Source organism: Pinus tabuliformis, chromosome 7 (genome assembly GCF_031772625.1).
Source record: "Pinus tabuliformis cultivar Carrire ecotype Pingquan chromosome 7, CPIR1, whole genome shotgun sequence".
NCBI lineage: Eukaryota > Viridiplantae > Streptophyta > Pinopsida > Pinales > Pinaceae > Pinus > Pinus tabuliformis.
The window spans coordinates 768,893,996-768,906,326 of NC_142293.1; positions in this window are offsets into that span (position 1 = coordinate 768,893,996).

The following is a 12,331-nucleotide window of genomic DNA, read 5'->3' on the forward strand; positions in this document are numbered from 1 at the left end:
ACAAAAACTGTTTATATGGAAAACTCAGGCTAAAGGGCTAGAGAGGCAAAGAAACAATGAAAGGCAGGGTAACAAAGGTGTGAAAACTATGAAAACCACACCAAGATTAGCACCTAGAAACCCAGGAAATAAAAGAGGTAGGAAAAAGTAGAACGAGCTATTGATGGAATGTGGAAAGCTAATGATAGATTCAGGTAAGATGAAAGACCTAACTAGCTACTCCTTTACAAATATTTAATAATGAAGTTCACTTCTTGGAATATCAGGGGTCTAGGTAGTAAAAGAAAGAAAATATTACTTAGTAATAGAATGAAACAAGCAACTCCAGATATGATCTTCATTTAGGAAACTAAATGTTCCATTCAAAAAATAAAAGAAATACATAGCAAATGGCTCAATCAATTTGAGTTTCTAGAAGTCAAAGTAGAGAATACAATAGGAGGCGTACTCACTCTTTGGAACCCCCAAAATATTGGCATAATAGATGCTGAGGCATCTAGGAACTATTTATTAGTGGTTATTCAGCCTGTGGGAGATAGGGAGACCTACCTAGTCACGAATGTTTATGGCCCTCAAAGAATGGATGATAAACTTATGTTTCTAAATTCTCTTGCAGATATCAGAGATAGACATGTAGGAATACCATGGATCATGGGGGGGCACTTCAACATGATCAAATCACTTTCGGAGAAAAAGGGGGGAACCATAACTCTAAGAAAAGACTCTTTAACATTTCACACTTTTATAGATAATATGAAGCTAGTGGACACTGATACGAATAATGGTCTCTTTACTTGGAACAATAGAAGAGGAGGAGAGTCTCAAGTAGCCTCAAAGTTAGATAGATTCATAATCTCGGAGGACCTTATGCTCATTGACAAGGAAATGATAGCAAGACTTCTCCCCTTTGGAGGCTCAGATCACTGGCCAGTTCAACTAGAGTTTTAGGGCATTGGTACTGTTATCTCAAAATCAGGCCCTGGAAGGCTGCAGACCAGGAAGACTTCAAGTAACTATTTCAAACCAATCTTTTAGCTAAGGCTTAGCCTCCTCAGTCTTAGAGGGCTCTCTCGAAGGGTTAATGATTTAGATTAAAGATATGAATAGATGGCTAACTCTATGGTTTGTAATTGTATATGTTTATAGGTTGGAAGATGAAGGCTGGCTACCATTGGGCTATGGAGTCAAAGTATGTTTCCATACTACATCAAGATCAGCTTAACATGAAGTCAGGGCATAGAGAGTTTTTATGCATCAACAAAACAAAGATACAATGTAAGGAAACACAGTTGACAAATACATGAAGGAAGTTAAAGCATGATTGATGAGTTCTAAGTAACATGTATTCATACCACTGCAAGTAAGTGAAAGAGGAAAGCCATGAGAGAATATGACATTAAAAACCCTCTTTGAATCCTGAATAGCAAATCCAAAGCATTCTACCTAGCATGGAAGTCAAGGCATTATAGAGTTCAAGTGCAGAAATGAAAATACAAAACAGTGAAACATAGTTAGTTTATCTATGAAGGAAGTCAGAGCATCATTGATGATTTCTGAGCATCATAACTAAACATCACTGCAATGTAAGTGTTGGAAGATACCATCATAACAATAACATACAAGAACTCTTCATGAATCTTGAGTTGTCTAAGTAGAAATCTGCATTAGGTTAAAAATATACATAGTCTGCACATAGAGCAGCAGCTGAGACAAAAAGTCTCCAACCCCTTGCTAATTCGACCTCTTGCTCTATATAAAGCATTTACAATTAGGATTCCATCATCCCTCATCAAGAGAATTCGAATTTGCCATCAGTGACACCTATTCTAACCATAAAACAAACCATTAATTAGAACTAGCTGTTAACTAGGAGTGCTAGTGACCTAATACAACTAGGAGTGTAACTCCTTATTATGATTACAACAACCTTATCTAAGCATTTGAAACACTATTTGACACCTAAAACTCCATGTGGTCGAATTTTATGAAGCCTCCCACGTAGTCACCCAACTGCTGATGAGAAACCCTAGAAATTAGGGAACATGTTTCCCTGTTTTTAGGTTTAGATCCTTGAAAATTGGCACGTGGCATGTTGTTTGAAACAAAAACCTCTCATGGTTTTTTAAAACATTCCTCCAGCTGTCCAGAATCTTTCCTTGAAAAACACGTGTCAAACAGGAAAAATCCATTTTCTGAAATTAGGATCTCAATGAAGGCTTAGTATCTCCCAACTGAAAACACTTACGGAGAAAGTGAGATAGGTTATTATATCTGGAGAGTGGATGAAGATAAACCTCTTTTATAATTCCAAAATACCTTTGCATGTTACCAAGAACTGATCTTGAAAAGGAGTGCTAAAACCAGAAGACCAAGCTTGACTTTCAGCAATTTCGTAGCGCAAGTTTAACCATAAATTCCTCCCACCTCAGAATGGATTTGAAGAAAATTAAAGAGGTTTTTGTAGCTTGGTATGTTAGGAAGAAAAGCCTCTTTCATTTCTCAAAATTGAGTTCTCAGCTGCTCAAAACCCCTTCTGGAAGTTGACTAGTAAACGCAGAAAGCAGAGTTTTTATGTTGAAACAAGCTTTTTCAGGGATTTCGTAGCGCGCTGCGAAAACATTGATTTCGTAGCGCAAAACATGATTTTTACACTGTCTGCGCTACGAAAACGTGGATTCGTAGCTAGTTTGAAAATTTCTCCAAAAAGATGTGAGATATGACTTCCAAACTCATGGTGAGGCTTCTAGGACATGGAATGAGGTTGTCAAACTTTGATGGAAAAGAGATATGACCTTGAAAGACTTCTAACCTTATGACCTAACTCTTAAAGCGTGAAATGACCTAGAGACCGTTTAACACTGTGACTAGTAGAGGGGTTTGTAAATGAGAATGACACTAATTGTGATGAGATGACTCAAAACTTATAAGACTATGATTAGAAACAAGGCAACTTACTAAAGCTTAGAGACAAAGATTTTACGGTGATAATAGTGGCTCCACTAGGGATAGTGTGCCCTTATGGTATACTAAGAACTTGTAACTCCAGTGTCGCTATTCATCCTCTAGAATAAAACTCTGAACCTCTGCCCAATTTTCTCCTCAAGCCTTTTATGATTTCTGAACGAAGAATTCAAACTATACCTACTGAAACAAATGCTCAGTCAACCTACCCTGAGCTTATTTTCACATTCCTACCTACCCTATCAGCTGCATTATCCACTTGTAGCTCAAGGAACATGAAACTTCCAATGAAGACAATCATCAATCTGATCTGAAACTTGAATCTCTTGACTGTTCTTGAAGCATAAATAAACCAGATACTGAAATAACCAAGGAAGCATGAGGTGTAACTGTTCTTCAAGATGAACATATAACTGTAAGCCTGAACAATAAATCTTTTCCATGTAGTCAGCTATAGGGTCAAAAAACACATGGTTAGTTTGATGATTCTCATAACATTATATATCTTCAAACAACTAATCCTCAGCCACACCAAATTTATTTGATATGCTATCCAACTGCCTTTCTGAATGATGCCCACAAACAATGTAATTTTCTTCATTATAAAGATTATTCTTTGATGCAAGCTGCTGCAAGGAATCACAAAAATGACAACCCTTTCCTCCGCCTGAGGGTCATAAAAAATTTCCTCTAGTATTTCTTCTTGTTGTGTGTAATCATTTTCATCTTCGTTATGATTCGAAGACTCAGAAGTCTGCTACATCTCTACATCAATATCAAAGGATGGAACATGGTTTTCATAAGTAAACCCCTGTTGAGCTTCATGGTGCATTTCATAGGATGTTATCCTTTCTTCTTGTTGTTGAAATGTATTGTTATGAAGAGCCTCTAAAATTTCTTCATCCATAAATTCATCATCATCATAACAATCCTCCAAATACTGAATAAGACTTAAAGAATGTTTATAGCAATCTTTGAGCAGCAATAAGGAAGGATGACATTCTTTATACATCTCATAGAATTCATCATGAAAATTAGCAAGCGAATATATTGAACCATTCTCCAAACTTTTATACCAAGACCATGCTTTTCCTTCTAAAGTGGTCATAAACATCCTCATGAGACAATCTTCAGGGAACTGAACCTTAAGACTGCGTACATGCATATGGAACCTAACCAAATGAAGAGCAGCATTGTTTTTCTTTTCATCTTTGAATATTGGAAGATCATCTAACCAATCAACCTTTGGCATAGGATTTGGAAAACTAGGGATATGATACCGATTCATAGGAGCATATCTGGCATTCATTCTTGAAGTGGAACTCATCTTGAAACTTCATCAAGCTACTGATCTTCTAGAAGTGGAGTCACCTTCCAAATTTTTATTCTATGTGTGGAGTCGCCAAGGTAGTTTTGCAGCCTCAAAAAAATGTCTGAGCTCCTGCTACCTTCAGAAGCTCAGCCTCTTAATTTCGGGAATGAATAGACTTCAGGCTCTCGGCAGATGCACCAAAATGTTATCTCAAAATCAGGCCCTGGAAGGCTGCAGACCAGGAAGACTTCAAGTAACTGTTTCAAACCAATCTTTTAGCTAAGGCTCAGCCTCCTCATCCTGAGAGGGCTCTCTCGAAGGGTTAATGATTTAGATTAAAGATATGAATAGATGGCTAACTCTATGGTTTGTAATTGTATATGTTTATAGGTTGAAAGATGAAGGCTGGCTACCATTGGGCTATGGAGTCAAAATATGTTTCCATACTACATCAAGATCAGCTTAACATGAAGTCAGGGCATAGAGAGTTTTTATGCATCAACAAAACAAAGATACAATGCAAGGAAACACAGTTGACAAATACATGAAGGAAGTTAGAGCATGATTGATGAGTTCTAAGTAACATGTATTCATACCACTGCAAGTAAGTGAAAGAGGAAATCCATGAGAGAATATGACATTAAAAATCCTCTTTGAATCCTGAATAGTGAAGCCAAAGCATTCTACCTAGCATGGAATTCAAGGCGTTATAGAGTTCAAGTGCATAAATGAAAATACAAAACAGTGAAACAAAGTTAGTTTATCTATGAAGGAAGTCAGAGCATCATTGATGATTTCTGAGCATCATAACTAAACATCACTACAATGTAAGTGTTGGAAGATACCATCATAAAAATAACATACAAGAACTCTTCATGAATCTTGAGTTGTCTAAGTAGAAATCTGCATTAGGTTAAAAATATACATAGTCTGCACATAGAGCAGCAGCTGAGCCAAAAAGTCTCCAACCCCTTGCTAATTCGACCTCTTTCTCTATATAAAGCATTTACAATTATGATTCCATCATCCCTCATCAAGAGAAATCGAATTTTCCATCAGTGACACCTATTCTAACCATAAAACAAACCATTAATTAGAACTAGCTGTTAACTAGGAGTGCTAGTGACCTAATACAACTAGGAGTGTAACTCCTTATTATGATTACAACAACCTTATCTAATCATTTAAAACATTATTTGACACCTAAAACTCCATGAGGTCAAATTTGATGAAACCTCCCACGTAGTCACCTAACTGCTGATGAGAAACCCTAGAAATTAGGGAACATGTTTCCCTGTTTTTAGGTTTAGATCCTTGAAATTTGGCACGTGGGACAGAGCCTTTATCTCCTCATCCATGACACATTTTAATAAACTGAAGGAGGTTTTTGTATCCCATGTTTTTTGAAACAAAAGCCTCTCATGGTATTTTAAAACATTCCTCCAGCTGTCCAGAATCTGTCCTTGAAAAACACATGTCAAACAGGAAAAATCGATTTTCTGAAATTAGGGTCTCAGTTAAGGCTTAGTATCTCCCAACAGAGAACACTTATGGAGAAAGTGAGATAGGTTATTGTAGCTGGAGAGTGGATGAAGATAAACCTCTTTCAGAATTCCAAAATACCTTTGCATGTGACCAAGAACTGATCTTGAAAAAGACTGCTAAAACCAGAAGACCAAGCTTGACTTTCAGCAGTTTCGTAGCGCAAGTTTAACCATAAATTCCTCCCACCTCAGAATGGATTTGAAGAAAATGAAAGTTTTTTTTGTAGCTTGGTATGTTAGGAAGAAAAGCCTCTTTCAGTTTTCAAAATTGAGTTCTCATCTGCTCAGAACCCCTTCTGGAAGTTGACTAGTAAATGCAGAAAGCAGAGTTTTTTATGCTGAAATAGGCTTTTTCAGGGATTTCGTAGCGCACTACAAAAACACTGATTTCATAGCGCAAAACATGATTTTTACACTATCTGTGCTACGAAAACATGGATTCGTATCTAGTTTGAAAATTTCTCCAAAATGATGTGAGATATCACTTCCAAACTCATGGTGAGGCTTCTAGGACATGGAGTGAGGCTGTCAAACTTTGATGGAAAAGAGATATGACCTTGAAAGACTTCTAACCTTATGACCTAACTCTAAAAGCATGAAATGACCTAGAGACCCTTTAACACCATGACTAGTAGAAGGGTTTGTAAATGAGAATGACACTAATTGTGATGAGATGACTCAAAACTTATAAGACTATGATTAGAAACAAGGCAACTTACCAAAGTTTAGAGGCAAAGATTTTAGGGTGATAATAGTGGCTCCACTAGAGATAGTGTGCCCTTGTGGTATACTAAGAACTTGTAGCTCCAGTGCCGCTATCCATCCTCTAGAATAAAACTCTAAACCTGTGCCCAATTTTCTCCTCAAGCCTTTTATGATTTCTGAACGAAGAATTCAAACTGTACCTACTGAAACAGATGCTCAGTCAACCTACCCTGAGCTTATTCACACATTCCTACCTACCCTATCAACTGCATTCTCCACCTGTAGCTCAAGGAACATGAAACTTCCAATGAAGCCAATCATCAATCTGATCTGAAACTTGAATCTCTTGACTGTTCTTGAAGCATAAATAAACTAGATACTGAAATAACCAAGGAAGCATGAGGTGTAACTGCTTTTCAAGATGAACATATAACTGGAAGCCTGAACAGTAAATCTTTTCCATGTAGTCAGCTATAGGGTCAAAAAACAAATGGTTAGTTTGATGATTCTCATAACATTCTATATCTTCAAACAACAGATCCTCAGCCACACCAAATTTATTTGATATGCTATCCAACTGCCTTTTTGAATGATGCCCACAAACAATGTAATTTTCTTCATTATAAAGATCATCCTTTGATGCAAGCTACTGCAAGGAATCACAAAAATGAACAACCCTTTCCTCCGCCTGAGGGTCATAAAAAATTTCCTCCAGTATTTCTTCTTGTTGGGTGTAATCATTTTCATCTTCATTATGATTCGAAGACTGAGAAGTCTGCTGCATCTCTACATCAATATCAAAGGATGGAACATGGTTTTCATAAGTAAACCCCTGTTGATCTTCATGGTGCATTTCATAGGATGTTATCCTTTCTTCTTGTTGTTGAAATGTATTGTTATGAAGAGCCTCTAAAATTTCTTCATCCATAAATTCATCATCATCATAACAAAATTCCAAATACTAAATAAGACTTAAAGAATGTTTGCAACAATCTTTGAGCAGCAATAAGGAAGGATGACATTCTTTATACATCTCATAGAATTCATCATGAAAATTAGCAAGCGAATATATTGAACCATTCTCCAAACTTTTATACCAAGACCATGCTTTTCCTTCTAAAGTGGTCATAAACATCCTCATGAGACAATCTTCAGGGAACTGAACCTTAAGATTGCGTACATGCATATGGAACCTAACCAAATGAAGAGCAGCATTGTCTTTCTTTTCATCTTTGAATATTGGAAGATCATCTAACCAATCAACCTTTGGCATAGGATTTGGAAAACCAGGGATATGAGACCGATTCATAGGAGCATACCTGGCATTCATTCTTGAAGTGGAACTCATCTTGAAACTTCATCAAGCTATTGATCTTCTAGCAGTGGAGTCACCTTCCAATTTGTTATTCGATGTGTGGAGTCGCCAAGGTAGTTTTGCAGCCTCAAAAAGATGTCTGAGCTCCTGCTACCTTCAAAATTTCAGCCTCTTAATTTCGGGAATAAATAGACTTCAGGCTCCCGCAGATGCACAAAAATTTTATCTCAAAATCAGGCCCTAGAAGGCTATAGACTAGGAAGACTTCAAGTAACTGTTTCAAACCAATCTTTTAGCTAAGGCTCAGCCTCCTCAGCCTGAGAGGGCTCTCTCGAAAGGTTAATGATTTAGATTAAAGATATGAATAGATGGCTAACTCTATGGTTTGTAATTGTATATGTTTATAGGTTGAAAGATGAAGGATGGCTACCATTGGGTTATGGAGTCAAAGTATGTTTCCATACTACATCAAGATCAGCTTAACATGAAGTCAGGGCATAGAGAGTTTTTATGCATCAACAAAACAAAGATACAATGCAAGGAAACACAGTTGACAAATAAATGAAGGAAGTTAGAGCATGATTCATGAGTTCTAAGTAACATGTATTCATACCACTGCAAATAAGTGAAAGAGGAAAGCCATGAGAGAATATGACATTAAAAACCCTCTTTGAATCCTGAATAGTGAAGCCAAAGAATTCTACCTAGCATGGAAGTCAAGGCATTATAGAGTTCAAGTGCAGAAATGAAAATACAAAACAGTGAAACATAGTTAGTTTATCTATGAAGGAAGTCAGATCATCATTGATGATTTTTGAGCATCATAACTAAACATCACTACAATGTAAGCGTTGGAAGATTCCATCATAACAATAACATACAAGAACTCTTCATGAATCTTGAGTTGTCTAAGTAGAAATCTACATTAGGTTAAAAATATACATAGTCTGCACATAGAGCAGCAGCTGAGCCAAAAAGTCTCCAACCCCTTGCTAATTCGACCTCTTGCTCTATATAAAGCATTTACAATTAGGATTCCATCATACCTCATCAAGATAATTCGAATTTTCCATCAGTGACACCTATTCTAACCATAAAACAAACCATTAATTAGAACTAGCTGTTAACTAGGAGTGCTAGTGACCTAATACAACTAGGAGTGTAACTCCTTATTATGATTACAAAACCTTATCTAAGCATTTAAAACATTATTTGACACCTAAAACTCCATGAGGTCGAATTTGATGAAGCCTCCCACGTAGTCACCCAACTGCTGATGAGAAACCCTAGAAATTAGGGAACATGTTTCCCTGTTTTTAGGTTTAGATCCTTGAAAATTGGCACGTGGGACAGAGCCTTTATCTCCTCATCCATGAAACTTTTTACGAAACTGAAGGAGGTTTTTGTAGCCCATGTTGTTTGAAACAAAAACATCTCGTGGTTTTTTAAAACATTCCTCCAGTTGTCCAGAATCTGTCCTTGAAAAACACGTGTCAAACAGGAAAAATCCATTTTCTGAAATTAGGGTCTCAATGAAGGCTTAGTATCTCCTAACTGAAAACACTTATGGAGAAAGTGAGATAGGTTATTGTAGCTAGAGATTGGATGAAGATAAACCTCTTTCAGAATTATAAAATACCTTTGAATGTGACGAAGAATTGATCTTGAAAAAGAGTGCTAAAACTAGAAGACCAAGCTTGACTTTCAGCAGTTTCATAGCGCACGTTTAGCCATAAATTCCTCCCACCTCAGAATGGATTTGAAGAAAATGAAAGAGGTTTTTGTAGCTTGGTATGTTAGGAAGAAAAGCCTCTTTCAGTTTTAAAATTTTAGTTCTCAGTTGCTCAGAACCCCTTCAGGAAGTTGACTAGTAAACGGAGAAAGCAGAGGATTTTATGCTGAGACAGGCTTTTTCAGGGATTTCGTAGTGCGCTACGAAAACACTGATTTCGTAGTGCAAAACATGATTTTTACACTGTATGCGCTACAAAAACATGGATTCGTAGCTAGTTTGAAAATTTCTCCAAAATGATGTGAGATATGACTTCCAAACTCATGGTGAGGCTTCTAGGACATGGAATGAGGCTGTCAAACTTTGATGGAAAAGAGATATGACCATGAAAGACTTCAAACCTTATGACCTAACTCTTAAAGCGTGAAATGACCTAGAGACCCTTTAACACCATGAGTAGTAGAAGGGTTTGTAAATGAGAATGACACTAATTGTGATGAGATGACTCAAAACTTATAAGACTATGATTAGAAACAAGGCAACTTACCAAAGCTTAGAGACAAAGATTTTAGGGTGATAACAGGTACCCCCAAGAATAGACCTTTTATATTTGAGAATATCTGGCTCTCCCACCCAGATTTCATCAGCAACATTGCAAACTGGTGGTCAGAAGATTTGCATATTCAGGGTACAAGAATGTTCCTTATTCACAAAAGGCTAAAGCACATCAAGCTTAGGCTCAAAGAATGGAACAAGAATGAATTTGGAAATATTTTTGAAGCAAAAAAATTTATTGAAGGTAAAAAGGAACTCAACCAAGCCCTTATCCCCGATGGCTTTGATAAAATCAGAAATGATCAAGTCACCAAACATCATCAAGACTGGGAGAATTTATGTAAACAAGAGGAAATATTTTGGAGACAAAAATCTAGAGTACAATGGCTAAAAGAAGGAGAGCGAAACACTAGATTTTTCCATAGATCCACCATGGCGAATAGAACTCATAACAAGATCTCTTCAATCAAGGACGAGGGAGGGAATCTTCTCCATTCCCATGAAGATATAGAAGCTGTGTTAGTTCAACACTTTTGAGGTATAACAAAGGAAACCATCTCAGGTAGAGAGCATTTCATCAGGGACTTAACAAGTCATATACCTAGGCTGGTGTCTAGAGAGGATAATTTCAACCTTAATAGGCTGGTGACTGAAGAGGAGGTCAGTGAGGTCCTCGAAAGAATGTAGAATGGTAAAGCGCCAGGCCCTGATGGTTTCATTGTGGATTTCTTTAAAGCTTGCTGGAATATTGTTAAACAAGATATTCTAAAGGTAGTGGAGGATTCCAGGATGAATAGAACTATTTTGAAGGTGCTCAATACCTCCCTTATCTCCCTGATCCCTAAACAGGACATTGCTCAAACTCCTGACAAGTTTAGACCCATAGCTTTGTGCAATGTGGTATACAAGATAATATCCAAGGTTGTGGCCAATAGGCTCAAACCTCTTCTTCCTACACTAGTTTCTGTCGAACAATCAGGTTATGTGGAAGGCAGACAAATTCTCAATAACATAATTCAAGCACATGTGGTGGTGCACTCATTAACTAACAATAGGAAGGATGGAATGATCATGCAATTGGACATAGCCAAAGCTTATGATAAGTTGAATTGGACCTATATCGGGAAAGTTCTTATTGCTTTTGGGTTTGATCATAACTAGGTTAGATGGGTCATGGCCCTGGTAACTTGTTCCAGCTTTTCAATATTGGTTAATGGTTCTCCCTTTGAGACTTTTATTCCTTCAAGAGGCCTGAGGAAAGGAGACCCACTCTCTGCCTTTCTCTTCATCCTCATGATGGAAGGACTTGGTCGGTCTATCAAGCATGCAAAAGAAGTTGGTAAGATTAAAGGTCTCCAACTTTTTGACAATGGACAGGCCCTGACTCATCAACAATTTTTTGATGATACCATGCTGTAGGGAATCCCCACGGTTAAAGAAGCTCTTGCCTATAAACAAATCCTGAGTGACTTTGCCATGGCTATAGGTATGGAAGTTAATCTCTCCCAATAGTAGAATATGATTAAAATTTTTGAGGGAGAAGCAGCTACAAGACATCCTCAGGAATTTACAGGGTAAGTTCCTCATACAGAACACCAAACGACACCGCTCACAACTAGATCGTAGATCAATACACCAGTATTTTTGACGTGGTTAAAACCCTCAAAGAGGGAAACAGTCCACGGCCTGAGCCAACGCGGCCACTTCAGGAAATTTATTAATAAAAGAATGAAAATTTGCATAAGCTTCTCTCATAGACGGATTACCCTACAAATGACCATCCATGCGCTTTAAATAGAAATCATGGACCAATCGGGTGTCAAGCCACGGATCAAGTGTCGGTAATACCGAGGAGAGAATGAACCGTCAGATCACTACATATCGTGACCGTCGGATTGTAAGTTACAAAATGTACAAGGTAAAGAAACACACTTTACCTAACTCTATACTAGACCAAGTTGTACTTAACTATTTCCTATGTGTCGGAATATCCTAACATCCCCCCTTAAGAACAACTTGGGATAGGATTGAAGGATTTACAAATATGACACAATAGGAGAAGGAAGGAGGCACTAGAGCCTATCCCCCCTTAGTGACAACTTCCTGAACTCCAACCATAAATCGAAGTTTAGTGAACTTCGCCTCTGTGAGAGCCTTTGTAAAGATGTCTGCAACTTGATCATCTGTTGAACAATATTGCACTTCAA